At 36.3% G+C, this 16350-nt stretch overlaps 1 protein-coding gene across 1 annotated transcript in view; it reads right to left on the reverse strand.

Moving 5' to 3' along the window:
• The window catches only part of LOC121868942 (SET and MYND domain-containing protein 4-like), a 147517-nt gene that overhangs the window by 65433 nt on the left and 65734 nt on the right, over window positions 1-16350 (reverse strand). The window lies entirely within an intron of this gene.

Below are 16350 nucleotides of genomic sequence, written 5' to 3' on the forward strand. Positions count from 1 at the left end.
ATTATATACTGAATTTTGTGTTAGTGTACACTGAATGATTGAGGTACTATATACTGATTTTTGTGGTCCTTTATACTGAATTATGAGTCATAATATATTGAATTATGTGTCAGTATATACTGAATTATGTGGTAGTATGTGGAAGTGATGATGACGCAAGTGATCATAACACTAGTGATGATAACACATGATCATAACACTAGTGATGATAACACATGTTCATAACACTAGTGATGATAACACATGATCATAACACTAGTGATGAAGACACATGATCATAACACTAGTGATGATAACACATGTTCATAACACTAGTGATGATAACACATGATCATAACACTAGTGATGATGACACATGATCATAACACTAGTGATGAAGACACATGATCATAACACTAGTGATGATAACACATGATCATAACACTAGTGATGATAACACATGATCATAACACTAGTGATGAAGACACATGATCATAACACTAGTGATGATAACACATGTTCATAACACTAGTGATGATAACACATGATCATAACACTAGTGATGATAACACATGTTCATAACACTAGTGATGATGACACATGATCATAACACTAGTGATGATAACACATGATCATAACACTAGTGATGAAGACACATGATCATAACACTAGTGATGATAACACATGTTCATAACACTAGTGATGATAACACATGATCATAACACTAGTGATGATAACACATGATCATAACACTAGTGATGATGACACATGATCATAACACTAGTGATGATAACACATGATCATAACACTAGTGATGATAACACATGATCATAACACTAGTGATGATAACACATGTTCATAACACTAGTGATGATAACACATGATCATAACACTAGTGATGAAGACACATGATCATAACACTAGTGATGATGACACATGATCATAACATGATGATAACACAAGTGATGATAACACAATCATAACACTAGTGATGATGACACATGATCATAACACTAGTGATGATAACACAAGATCATAACACTAGTGATGATAACACATGATCATAACACTAGTGATGAAGACACATGATCATAACACTAGTGATGATGACACATGATCATAACATGATGATAACACAAGTGATGATAACACAATCATAACACTAGTGATGATGACACATGTTCATAACACTAGTGATCATAACACATGATCATAACACTAGTGATGATAACACATGATCATAACACTAGTGATGATAACACATGTTCATAACACTAGTGATGATGACACATGATCATAACACTAGTGATGAAGACACATGATCATAACACTAGTGATGATGACACATGATCATAACACTAGTGATGATGACACATGATCATAACACTAGTGATGATAACACAATCATAATACTAGTGATGATGACACAATCATAATACTAGTGATGATGACACATGATCATAACACTAGTGATGAAGACACATGATCATAACACTAGTGATGATGACACATGATCATAACACTAGTGATGAAGACACATGATCATAACATGATGATAACACAAGTGATGATAACACAATCATAACACTAGTGATGAAGACACATGATCATAACACTAGTGATGATAACACAATCATAATACTAGTGATGATGACACATGATCATAACACTAGTGATGAAGACACATGATCATAACACTAGTGATGATGACACATGATCATAACATGATGATAACACAAGTGATGATAACACAATCATAACACTAGTGATGAAGACACATGATCATAACACTAGTGATGATGACACAAGATCATAACACTAGTGATGATGACACATGATCATAATCAAACAGCAACATTTGTATTATATAAATATTTACCCAAATGTATATTACCCATATATTCACCAAGTCATTCCCCCATGAGTATGAATCAAATTTTTTTTTTTTTGGGGGGGGGGCAATCCCCTACATCCTTGTGTAAGGTGAAGCGCAGAAGCGTTTACGGTGAATTGGCATTTCTTCTGGGGAGCAGGCAAGGTCAAGCTTAGTCAGCCCAGTTCAGCAACAACAAGCTGACGCTTATCCTTTAAGGCCCGCCTGACAACTCCCTCTCCCTGGTGTGAGAGAGAGACTATCATATCACCTGTTACCCAGTGAACATATCACTTAAGTGCTCTCCTATACAAGTGCACTAAGACATTTCCCTGAGCAGAGAAGGTACAATATACTATCAACTGAACTAAGTACCTGTGAAACTATATTTTTCTACAATGATGATGACACATGATCATAACACTAGTGATTATGACACATGATCATAACACGAGTGATTATGACACATGATCATAACACTAGTGATTATGACACATGATCATAACACGAGTGATTATGACACATGATCATAACACTAGTGATTATGACACATGATCATAACACATGATCATAACACGAGTGATGATAACACATGATCATAACACTAGTGATGATAACACATGATCATAACACTAGTGATGAAGACACATGATCATAACACTAGTGATGATAACACATGATCATAACACTAGTTATGATGACACATGATTATGGCACTAGTGGTCATAACAATAGTGATGATGACACTAGTGATCATAACACTAATGTGAATGACACATAAACATAACTCTAGTGATGATAACACATGATCATAAGTTATGATTCATAACACTGGTGATGATGGCACATGATTATAGCAATAATACTAGTGATGATAACACATGTAATCATAACACTAGTGATAATGACACTAGTGATCATAACACTAGTGATAATGACACTAGTGATCATAACACTAGTGATGATGACACTAGTGATCATAACACTAGTGATAATGACACTAGTGATCATAACACTAGTGATAATGACACTAGTGATCATAACACTAGTGATGATGACACTAGTGATCATAACACTAGTGATAATGACACTAGTGATCATAACACTAGTGATAATGACACTAGTGATCATAACACTAGTGATAATGACACTAGTGATAATAACACTAGTGATGATGACACTAGTGATCATAACACTAGTGATAATGACACTAGTGATCATAACACTAGTGATGATGACACTAGTGATCATAACACTAGTGATAATGAGACTAGTGATCATAACACTAGTGATAATGACACTAGTGATCATAACACTAGTGATAATGACACTAGTGATCATAACACTAGTGATGATGACACTAGTGATCATAACACTAGTGATAATGACACTAGTGATCATAACACTAGTGATAATGACACTAGTAATCATAACACTAGTGATAATGACACTAGTGATCATAACACTAGTGATAATGACACTAGTGATCATAACACTAGTGATGATGACACTAGTGATCATAACACTAGTGATAATGACACTAGTGATCATAACACTAGTGATGATGACACTAGTGATCATAACACTAGTGATGATACTAGTGATCATAACACTAGTGATCATAACACTAGTGATAACTAGTGATCATAACACTAGTGATAATGACACTAGTGATCATAATACTAGTGATAATGACACTAGTGATCATAACACTAGTGATAATGACACTAGTGATCATAACACTAGTGATAATGACACTAGTGATCATAACACTAGTGATAATGACACTAGTGATCACTAGTGATAATGACACTAGTGATCATAACACTAGTGATAATGACACTAGTGATCATAACACTAGTGATAATGACACTAGTGATCATAACACTAGTGATAATGACACTAGTGATCATAACACTAGTGATGATGACACTAGTGATCATAACACTAGTGATAATGACACTAGTGATCATAACACTAGTGATGATGACACTAGTGATCATAACACTAGTGATGATGACACTAGTGATCATAACACTAGTGATAATGACACTAGTGATCATAACACTAGTGATAATGACACTAGTGGTCATAACACTAGTGATGATGACACTAGTGATCATAACACTAGTGATAATGACACTAGTGATCATAACACTAGTGATGATGACACTAGTGGTCATAACACTAGTGATGATGACACTAGTGGTCATAACACTAGTGATGATGACACTAGTGGTCATAACACTAGTGATGATGACACTAGTGGTCATAACACTAGTGATGATGACACTAGTGGTCATAACACTAGTGATAATGACACTAGTGATCATAACACTAGAGATGATGACACTAGTGATCATAAACGCTAGTGATGATACACTAGTGATGATGACACTAGTGATCATAACACTAGTAATCATAACACTAGTAATCATAACACTAGTGATGATGATGAATTAGTACCAACACTAGTGATAATGACACTAGTGATCATAACACTAGTGATAATGACACTAGTGATCATAACACTAGTGATGATGACACTAGTGATCATAACACTAGTGATAATGACACTAGTGATCATAACACTAGTGATGATGACACTAGTGATCATAACACTAGTGATGATGACACTAGTGATCATAACACTAGTGATAATGACACTAGTGATCATAACACTAGTGATAATGACACTAGTGATCATAACACTAGTGATAATGACACTAGTGATCATAACACTAGTGATAATGACACTAGTGATCATAACACTAGTGATAAATGACACTAGTGATCATAACACTAGTGATAATGACACTAGTGATCATAACACTAGTGATAATGACACTAGTGATCATAACACTAGTGATGATGACACTAGTGGTCATAACACTAGTGATGATGACACTAGTGGTCATAACACTAGTGATGATGACACTAGTGGTCATAACACTAGTGATGATGACACTAGTGGTCATAACACTAGTGATGATGACACTAGTGGTCATAACACTAGTGATAATGACACTAGTGATCATAACACTAGAGATGATGACACTAGTGATCATAAACGCTAGTGATGATACACTAGTGATGATGACACTAGTGATCATAACACTAGTAATCATAACACTAGTAATCATAACACTAGTGATGATGACACCTAGTGATCATAACACTAGTGATCATAACACTAGATCATAACACTAGTAATCATAACACTAGTGATGATGACACCTAGTGATCATAACACTAGTAATCATAACACTAGTGATCATAACACTAGTGATAATAACACTAGTGATGATGACACTAGTGATCATAACACTAGTGATGATGACACTAGTAATCATAACACTAGAGATGATGACACTAGTGATCATAACACTAGAGATGATGACACTAGTGATCATAACACTAGTGATCATAACACTAGTGATCATAACACTAGAGATGATGACACTAGTGATCATAACACTAGTGATCATAACACTAGTGATCATAACACTAGAGATGATGACACTAGTGATCATAAACGCTAGTGATGATACACTAGTGATGATGACACTAGTGATCATAACACTAGTAATCATAACACTAGTAATCATAACACTAGTGATGATGACACCTAGTGATCATAACACTAGTGATCATAACACTAGTGATCATAACACTAGTAATCATAACACTAGTGATGATGACACCTAGTGATCATAACACTAGTAATCATAACACTAGTGATCATAACACTAGTGATAATAACACTAGTGATGATGACACTAGTGATCATAACACTAGTGATGATGACACTAGTAATCATAACACTAGAGATGATGACACTAGTGATCATAACACTAGAGATGATGACACTAGTGATCATAACACTTGAGATGATGACACTAGTGATCATAAACGCTAGTGATGATACACTAGTGATGATGACACTAGTGATCATAACACTAGAGATGATGACACTAGTGATCATAACACTAGTGATCATAACACTAGTGATCATAACACTAGAGATGATGACACTAGTGATCATAACACTAGTGATCATAACACTAGTGATCATAAGACTAGAGATGATGACACTAGTGATCATAAACGCTAGTGATGATACACTAGTGATGATGACACTAGTGATCATAACACTAGTAATCATAACACTAGTAATCATAACACTAGTGATGATGACACCTAGTGATCATAACACTAGTGATCATAACACTAGTGATCATAACACTAGTAATCATAACACTAGTGATGATGACACCTAGTGATCATAACACTAGTAATCATAACACTAGTGATCATAACACTAGTGATAATAACACTAGTGATGATGACACCTAGTGATCATAACACTAGTAATCATAACACTAGTGATCATAACACTAGTGATAATAACACTAGTGATCATAACACTAGTGATCATAACACTAGAGATGATGACACTAGTGATCATAACACTAGAGATGATGACACTAGTGATCATAAACGCTAGTGATGATACACTAGTGATGATGACACTAGTGATCATAACACTAGTGATCATAACACTAGTAATCATAACACTAGTGATGATGACACCTAGTGATCATAACACTAGTGATGATGACACTAGTGGTCATAACACTAGTGATGATGACACCTAGTGGTCATAACACTAGTGATGATGACACTAGTGACCATAACACTAGTGATGATGACACTAGTAATCATAACACTAGTGATGATGACACCTGGTGATCATAACACTAGTGATGATGACACCTAATAACACTAGTGATGATGACACCTAGTGATCATAACACTAGTGATGATGACACTAGTAATCATAATACTAGTGATGATGACACCTAGTGATCATATCACTAGAGATGATGACACCTAGTGATCATATCACTAGAGATGATGACACTAGTGATCATAAACGCTAGTGATGATGACACTAGTGATCATAACACTAGATGATGACACCTAGTGATCATAACACTAGTGATGATGACACCTGGTGATCATAACACTAGTGATGATGACACCTAGTGATCATAACACTAGTGATGATGACACTAGTAATCATAATACTAGTGATGATGACACCTAGTGATCATATCACTAGAGATGATGACACCTAGTGATCATATCACTAGAGATGATGACACTAGTGATCATAAACGCTATTGATGATACACTAGTGATCATAACACTAGTGATGATGACACTAGTAATCATAATACTAGTGATGATGACACCTAGTGATCATATCACTAGAGATGATGACACCTAGTGATCATAACACTAGAGATGATGACACCTAGTGATCATAACACTAGTGATGATGACACCTAGTGATCATATAGTGATCTACCATAACACTAGTGATGATCACTCGTGACACACTAGTGATCATACATAACACTAGTGATGATGACACATAAAGTGATGATGACACCTAGTGATCATAACTAGTGATGATGACACCTAGTGATCATAACACTAGTGATGATGACACCTAGTGATCATAACACTCACTAGATCATAACACTAGATGATGACACCTAGTGATCATAGTCATGATGACACCTAGTGATCATAACACTAGTGATGATGACACCTAGTGATCATAACACTAGTGATGATGACACTAGTAATCATAACACTATTGATGATGACACTAGTAATCATAAAACTAGTGATGATGACACCTAGTGATCATAACACTAGTGATGATGACACCTAGTGACCATTACACTAGTGATGATGACACCTAGTAATCATAACACTAGTGATGATGACACCTAGTGATCATAACACTAGTGATGATGACACTAGTAATCATAACACTAGTGATGATGACACCTAGTGATCATAACACTAGTGATGATGACACCTAGTGATCATAACACTAGTGATGATGACACCTAGTGATCATAACACTAGTGATGATGACACTAGTAATCATAACACTAGTGATAATGGCACCTAGTGACCATTACACTAGTGATGATGACACCTCGTGATCATAACACTAGTGATGATGACACTAGTAATCATAACACTAGTGATGATGACACTAGTAATCATAACACTAGTGATGATGACAACCTAGTGATCATAACACTAGTGATGATGACACCTAGTAATCATAACACTAGTGATGATGACACCTAGTAATCATAACACTAGTGATGATGACACCTAGTGATCATAACACTAGTGATGATGACACTAGTAATCATAACACTAGTGATGATGACACCTAGTGATCATAACACTAGTGATGATGACACCTAGTGATCATAACACTAGTGAAGTATGACACCTGGTGATCATAACACTAGTGATATTATTTTCTGGTGATCATAACACTCAAGTAATCATAACACTAGTGATGATGACACCTAGTGATCATAACACTAGTGATGATGACACCTGGTGATCATAACACTAGTGATGATGACACCTGGTGATCATAACACTAGTGATGATGACACCTAGTAATCATAACACTAGTGATGATGACACCTAGTGATCATAACACTAGTGATGATGACACTAGTAATCATAACACTAGTGATGATGACACCTAGTGATCATAACACTAGTGATGATGACACCTAGTGATCATAACACTAGTGATGATGACACCTAGTGATCATAACACTAGTGATGATGACACCTGGTGATCATAACACTAGTGATGATGACACTAGTAATCATAACACTAGTGATGATGATACCTAGTGACCATTACACTAGTGATGATGACACCTAGTAATCATAACACTAGTGATGATGACACCTAGTAATCATAACACTAGTGATGATGACACCTAGTGATCATAACACTAGTGATGATGACACTAGCAATCATAATACAAGTGATGATGACACCTAGTGATCATAACACTAGTGATGATGACACCTAGTGATCATAACACTAGTGATGATGACACCTAGTGATCATAACACTAATGATGATGACACCTAGTGATCATAACACTAGTGATGATGACACTAGTAATCATAACACTAGTGATGATGACACCTAGTGATCATAACACTAATGATGATGACAACTAGTAATGTTAACACTAGTGATGATGACACTAGTAATCATAACACTAGTGATGATGACACCTAGTGATCATAACACTAGTGATGATGACACTAGTAATCATAACACCAGTGATGATGACACTAGTAATCATAACACTAGTGATAATGACACTAGTAATCATAACACTAGTGATAATGACACTAGTAATCATAACACTAGTGATAATGACACTAGTAATCATAACACTAGTGATAATGACACTAGTAATCAAAACACTAGTGATGATGACACCTAGTGATCATAACACTAGTGATGATGACACCTAGTGATCATAACACTAGTGATGATGACACTAGTAATCATAACACTAGTGATGATGACACCTAGTGATCATAACACTAGTGATGATGACACTAGTAATCATAACACCAGTGATGATGACACTAGTAATCATAACACTAGTGATAATGACACTAGTAATCATAACACTAGTGATAATGACACTAGTAATCATAACACTAGTGATAATGACACTAGTAATCATAACACTAGTGATAATGACACTAGTAATCAAAACACTAGTGATGATGACACCTAGTGATCATAACACTAGTGATGATGACACCTAGTGATCATAACACTAGTGATGATGACACCTAGTGATCATAACACTAGTGATGATGACACCTAGTGATCATAACACTAGTGATGATGACACCTAGTGATCATAACACTAGTGATGATGACACCTAGTGATGATGACATAACACTAGTGATGATGACACCTAGTGATCATAACACTAGTGATGATGACACCTAGTGATCATAACACTAGTGATGATGACACCTAGTAATCATAACACTAGTGATGATGACACTAGTGATCATAACACTAGTGATGATGACACTAGTAATCATAACACTAGTGATGATGACACCTAGTGATCATAACACTAGTGATGATGACACTAGTAATCATAACACCAGTGATGATGACACTAGTAATCATAACACTAGTGATAATGACACTAGTAATCATAACACTAGTGATAATGACACTAGTAATCATAACACTAGTGATAATGACACTAGTAATCATAACACTAGTGATAATGACACTAGTAATCAAAACACTAGTGATGATGACACCTAGTGATCATAACACTAGTGATGATGACACCTAGTGATCATAACACTAGTGATGATGACACTAGTAATCATAACACTAGTGATGATGACACCTAGTGATCATAACACTAGTGATGATGACACTAGTAATCATAACACCAGTGATGATGACACTAGTAATCATAACACTAGTGATAATGACACTAGTAATCATAACACTAGTGATAATGACACTAGTAATCATAACACTAGTGATAATGACACTAGTAATCATAACACTAGTGATAATGACACTAGTAATCATAACACTAGTGATGATGACACCTAGTGATCATAACACTAGTGATGATGACACCTAGTGATCATAACACTAGTGATGATGACACTAGTAATCATAACACCAGTGATGATGACACTAGTAATCATAACACTAGTGATAATGACAATAGTAATCATAACACTAGTGATGATGACACTAGTAATCATAACACTAGTGATGATGACACCTAGTGATCATAACACTAGTGATGATGACACTAGTAATCATAATACAAGTGATGATGATACCTAGTGACCATTACACTAGTGATGATGACACATAGTAATCATAACACTAGTGATAATGACACTAGTAATCATAACACTAGTGATGATGATACCTAGTGACCATTACACTAGTGATGATGACACCTAGTAATCATAACACTAGTGATAATGACACCTAGTGATCATAACACTAGTGATGATGACACCTAGTGATCATAACACTAGTGATGATGACACTAGTAATCATAACACTAGTGATGATGACACCTAGTGACCATTACACTAGTGATGATGACACCTAGTAATCATAACACTAGTGATAATGACACCTAGTGATCATAACACAAGTGATGATGACACTAGTATTCATAACACTAGTGATGATGATACCTAGTGACCATTACACTAGTGATGATGACACCTAGTAATCATAACACTAGCGATAATGACACCTAGTGATCATAACACTAGTGATGATGACACCTAGTGATCATAACACTAGTGATGATGACACCTAGTGATCATAACACTAGTGATGATGACACCTAGTGATCATAACACTAGTGATGATGACACCTAGTGATCATAACACAAGTGATGATGACACCTAGTGATCATAACACTAGTGATGATGACACCTAGTGATCATAACACTAGTGATGATGACACTAGTAATCATAACACTAGTGATGATGATACCTAGTGACCATTACACTAGTGATGATGACACCTAGTAATCATAACACTAGTGATAATGACACTAGTAATCATAACACTAGTGATGATGACACTAGTAATCATAACACTAGTGATGATGACACCTAGTGATCATAACACTAGTGATGATGACACTAGTAATCATAACACCAGTGATGATGACACTAGTAATCATAACACTAGTGATAATGACACTAGTAATCATAACACTAGTGATATTGACACTAGTAATCATAACACTAGTGATAATGACACTAGTAATCATAACACTAGTGATGATGACACTAGTAATCATAACACTAGTGATGATGACACCTAGTGATCATAACACTAGTGATGATGACACCTAGTAATCATAACACTAGTGATGTTGACACTAGTAATCATAACACTAGTGATAATGACACTAGTAATCATAACACTAGTGATAATGACACTAGTAATCATAACACTAGTGATGATGACACTAGTAATCATAACACTAGTGATAATGATACTAGTAATCATAACACTAGTGATAATGACACTAGTAATCATAACACTAGTGATAATGACACTAGTAATCATAACACTAGTGATGATGACACTAGTAATCATAACACTAGTGATGATGACACCTAGTGATCATAACACTAGTGATGATGACACTTAGTAATCATAACACTAGTGATGATGACACCTAGTGATCATAACACTAGTAATGATGACACCTAGTGATGATAACACTATTGATGATGACACCTAGTGATCATAACACTATTGATGATGACACCTAGTGATCATAACACTATTGATGATGACACCTAGTGATCATAACACTATTGATGATGACACCTAGTGATCATAAAACTGGTGATGATGACCGTGGTCTTGCACCATACAGTTGATAACCCAATTTGTGAGTATGCTCAGGTATTTAATTTTATGGTAAGTAACAACACATACAGTATGTGGATGTCATTATCATTCTACTGACGTTAAATCTAATGCATGTGAGCTCATGCTTGATACCGAGAAGGTAATAATTGCAGGGTTTTTTTCGTGTGAAACATTAAATTATGTCGAGTAAAGTCAAACATAACGATATTGGTTACAGAAAACGAGAAAATTCGTGGATTATATTAGACTCCCAAAGAGAGTCATTTTCTACCTAAAGGACGGGTAAATAATTAAATCCCCTAAACTTTGTGTAAGGTCCGAGTTGCCCTTCGTTATAAATGCCAGTTACACTTCTCTTATTTTAACTACTAGAATGATTCTGACCCAAGTGGCATTTATGACCCTCTTGGTCTCGTGTTGCCGTTCACACTGAGAGCCAAAATACTGATGATAGTCAGGGGGAAATCCGTCAAAATTTACAACTTTGCCGTAATCGTGAAAAAAAATGGTATAGGTGTACAATGTGGTAGTAGAAAGTTTTGGCCCTAAAGGGCAAAGGTTTCAAGGTCAAGATCAGTCCGGGTATCAAGGTCAGATGGTAAAAACATCCGAAGGTGTAGTAGACTGGTTTTGGTGTCAAAATGATCTTTGTATTAAAGCAGAGCCACACTCTAAGAGTCTAAGGCATATACAACCCACCAGGTCACCTGGTCATACACACGTGATCATAAGGTTAATCACATGACCACAAGTTTGCTTACTCTTGGATGGACATTATGCATATACAGTATAATGTAGAGATTTTCTCTAACCTAACAATAATATCATTATTAATATTTATAATATGTTAATTTTACTTAGGGTTATATAACAGTTATGCAGAATATGCAATAAATTTTCCCTTTTCTTTCCAATTGATGAACCGAACAGGGCTTTGTTTTGTTCAAGGGACCATCTCGAAAGACTCTTGTGTTCCCAGTGGATCGTGTGTCAGGTGGGGCTGAGGAAGCCTGTGATTTCATCACCAAAATGGCACAAAAAGTGCTTCGTCCAAGTTTCAGCCAGGTCTCTTCAAAGGGCGCAGGCTAAAGTCCTCCAGTAACCAACTTATCAAGATTCACCCTCTAGCGTATTGCCAGATACCCAAAGAATGTTCTATATTACTGAGGGTATATACAAACACTTGTTGTCTTTAAAAGTAGGTTCTATTCTCGTACGGGAGATGATACAGTTGGACACGGGAAGCCTGTGGGCACACCACCAGAACTCAGTCTTAACTACTTCTACATCTATCTATGTATTACTACGCGCTGGCCTATACAGATGCCAGCATTCACAAGCTGAATACATAAAGTATAAATGTGATAATTTATATACATAATTTGGTGCACAATAAATGGAATATTACATAGAATTAATACATGTTCTGTAATACTTTACTATACATAATTAATAATAGTAATATAAGAGTAATATAATAATATACAGCTGAAGGTACTACTTTGTGTCCATATATATCATACACACCCGAGCCATGAACGTCACGAGATATCGTGCTGTCATTGCACCTAGAACTTTAGGAAGGCTGACTAGTCCATCTACCATTGGCAGTGTGTTAACAACATCCCAGGATGCCAACATTATGATGGGAATTCAGATCCACCAAGACTTTGATATTATGGCCAGACTGCCCCCTGGAGGCGATCTTACGGCAGCTGATGCTTTCTATAATTTTCAGTGTCTGACAACCATTAACAACCGATTACGTAGCAAACGGCGAGAGGCGACCCGCAAACCCAAAGATCAATGTAGAGAGGCCTGGTTTCACGCTCTTGTGGAGTTCTATGGTGAAATCAGCTGGGAAGTTGGTGAAGGAAAACTGTCTTTCAGACTCAGAGACCTGGAGGAACGACTGTCGGAGACACTGAAAAAACGCGGCTGTTGAAGCAGGTTATGTTCATCACACTCGAATAAAAGAATCGTTTATTGGTCGTTTTCCTGGCTTGAAAGAATAGACTGATGGGAAGAATGTGATCCTCGTGTTCCCTGACACTGTGAAGTACATCATGAATTCAACCAATGTGGGCACTGCAGAAAGCAATTTTTGGATCCTTGCAAAAGCTGCTGGCCTTCTTCACCAAGAGATTAAGCAGGTACCATTATGGTCATTCAGTGGCGAGTGTTACGACCCTAGGGTAGATCGTTACATAAACACAAATCACTTAAATCTTTCAAATATATCAGTATCTATTATTATATTCTTAATCCCAAGTTTTCCCAACAAAGGTCAAGTTAACAGGTTACCTCAGCAATTCAATAAAAATATGAACATTTATTAACTTATTCCCACCATCACATATGTATAAAATAAAATAAATAACATTAATAATACGACAAGATGTTTGGAAGTGGCTGAGTAAGGACTGGAGGTCCAACAAGATCACACAATATCAACATCAAGCAAAACAAATCTCAATACTCAAATTCCAACTCCCAAAACACCAGAGAGAGGGTATACTACTTAACTTGAGACAGCTGTGCCTAGACTGACTACCGACTACCAGCCGGTCACCGACGTCACCTCTCTATCGTCAAATACTGACGTAACATATCCTGATTAGCCAAAACATAAACTTTATATAAATTGCCCTACTGACTTTAATTCCACTTATCTAACCTATATACAAACCTAATACAATCAAACAATACAATCAAACATAATACAATAAATATATAATGTAATAAACAAAATTAATACTTAAATGATGACTCAGTCAGTATGGGCGAGTAATGAGCGAAACTGCTCGAGCCAACCACACACCATTCGAACCAACGTATTTCATACCAAGAACAAGAAACTTATGGTGGACACTCGTAACAGTGAGTTTGAGCATGACTGCCAGGAGAAGGCCATTCCTCCAGCACTAAAATTCTTCCTTTCGATGACTCTTGAAGAACCTTCATTGAAGACTGAATCCAAACAGCTGATGGCTTTCAGCATTGTTTCGAAACAGGCTACGTCTAATACGAGTAAAACTCGCGCTCTCCCAATGACTTCCTTCCTTGGCCTATACTGTCACTCACAATTCAGAAGTAAGATATTTGGCAATTTTCTCAACAGACTCTCCTACAGCTAAAAAAAGAGTCATCCATCATGAATCAGAGGTGGCCTCATTTTTCTCCAAACAATTCACAAAAGAAATGTTGGTTTGCCCAACGGACATACAGAAAGGTGTCTTTACGATGGGTGCGATACGTAATATCGATCATAACCGAACATCCACTACATCGAAAAAAACTTTTTACGCGACAGCCATGAGTCTGTTTCAGGACAAGTCGATACATGAACCAGGAACCCCTCGTGAGAAAGGATCATGTGAGGAGGTTAAGACTGAAGGATTACCGAAGTCACATACATTCGTACTTCAGCTGGAGGTAGAGATCACAAGAGCTGCGATACCTTCCATATTTGTAGTCACCATTCTAGAGAATCTGTCTACCTTCCATATTTAGTCACCATTCTAGAGAATCTGTCTACCTTCCATATTAAATCACCATTCTAGAGAATCTGTCAGTCTTTGAAAAGGCACTCAAAGAGAAACAAGATTAGCTGAACTATATCACACAATCCCAAGGTCAGGGGTCCTGCAAAGAAGTATCATGACTTGGCACACATGACAGAACTTTGGTGCAGAACTAATGCAGATAATGAGAAGTCTCACAATGACGGGCCTCTCCCCCAACAAGGCAAAGGATTAAAACCTTAAAATTATTGAATGGTTCACATGCCGCCTGCATAATAAATCAATATCCTATGAAAAGCACTGTTCTGCCACAAGTCTCAAAGAGTGGAGTGCCAACAGCAGATGCTCTACTCCTTTATTCTAACAGAGCCCTATATCAAGTCTCCATCTAGGCCAGAAGTGACACTCCTCTACTGAAAATGCCATCTCCAGAAGATTACGGATGGATGAAGGACTCAGACACCACCTGATGGAGCCCCAGGTGGATATTTCAGCCACCTCTTATACCACCTCAGCAGTGTAGATGTAAAATAACTGTGTTGCTCCTGCACCTGCAGGAAGTCTGCACTTTTCATATATTCATTTTATTCATTTGTGCACTTGCTCTGTAATAAATGAGGAATAATACCTCATAGACG

This window comes from Homarus americanus, unplaced genomic scaffold (assembly GCF_018991925.1).
Source record: "Homarus americanus isolate GMGI-L3 unplaced genomic scaffold, GMGI_Hamer_2.0 scaffold24694, whole genome shotgun sequence".
In the NCBI taxonomy this organism is placed as follows: domain Eukaryota; kingdom Metazoa; phylum Arthropoda; class Malacostraca; order Decapoda; family Nephropidae; genus Homarus; species Homarus americanus.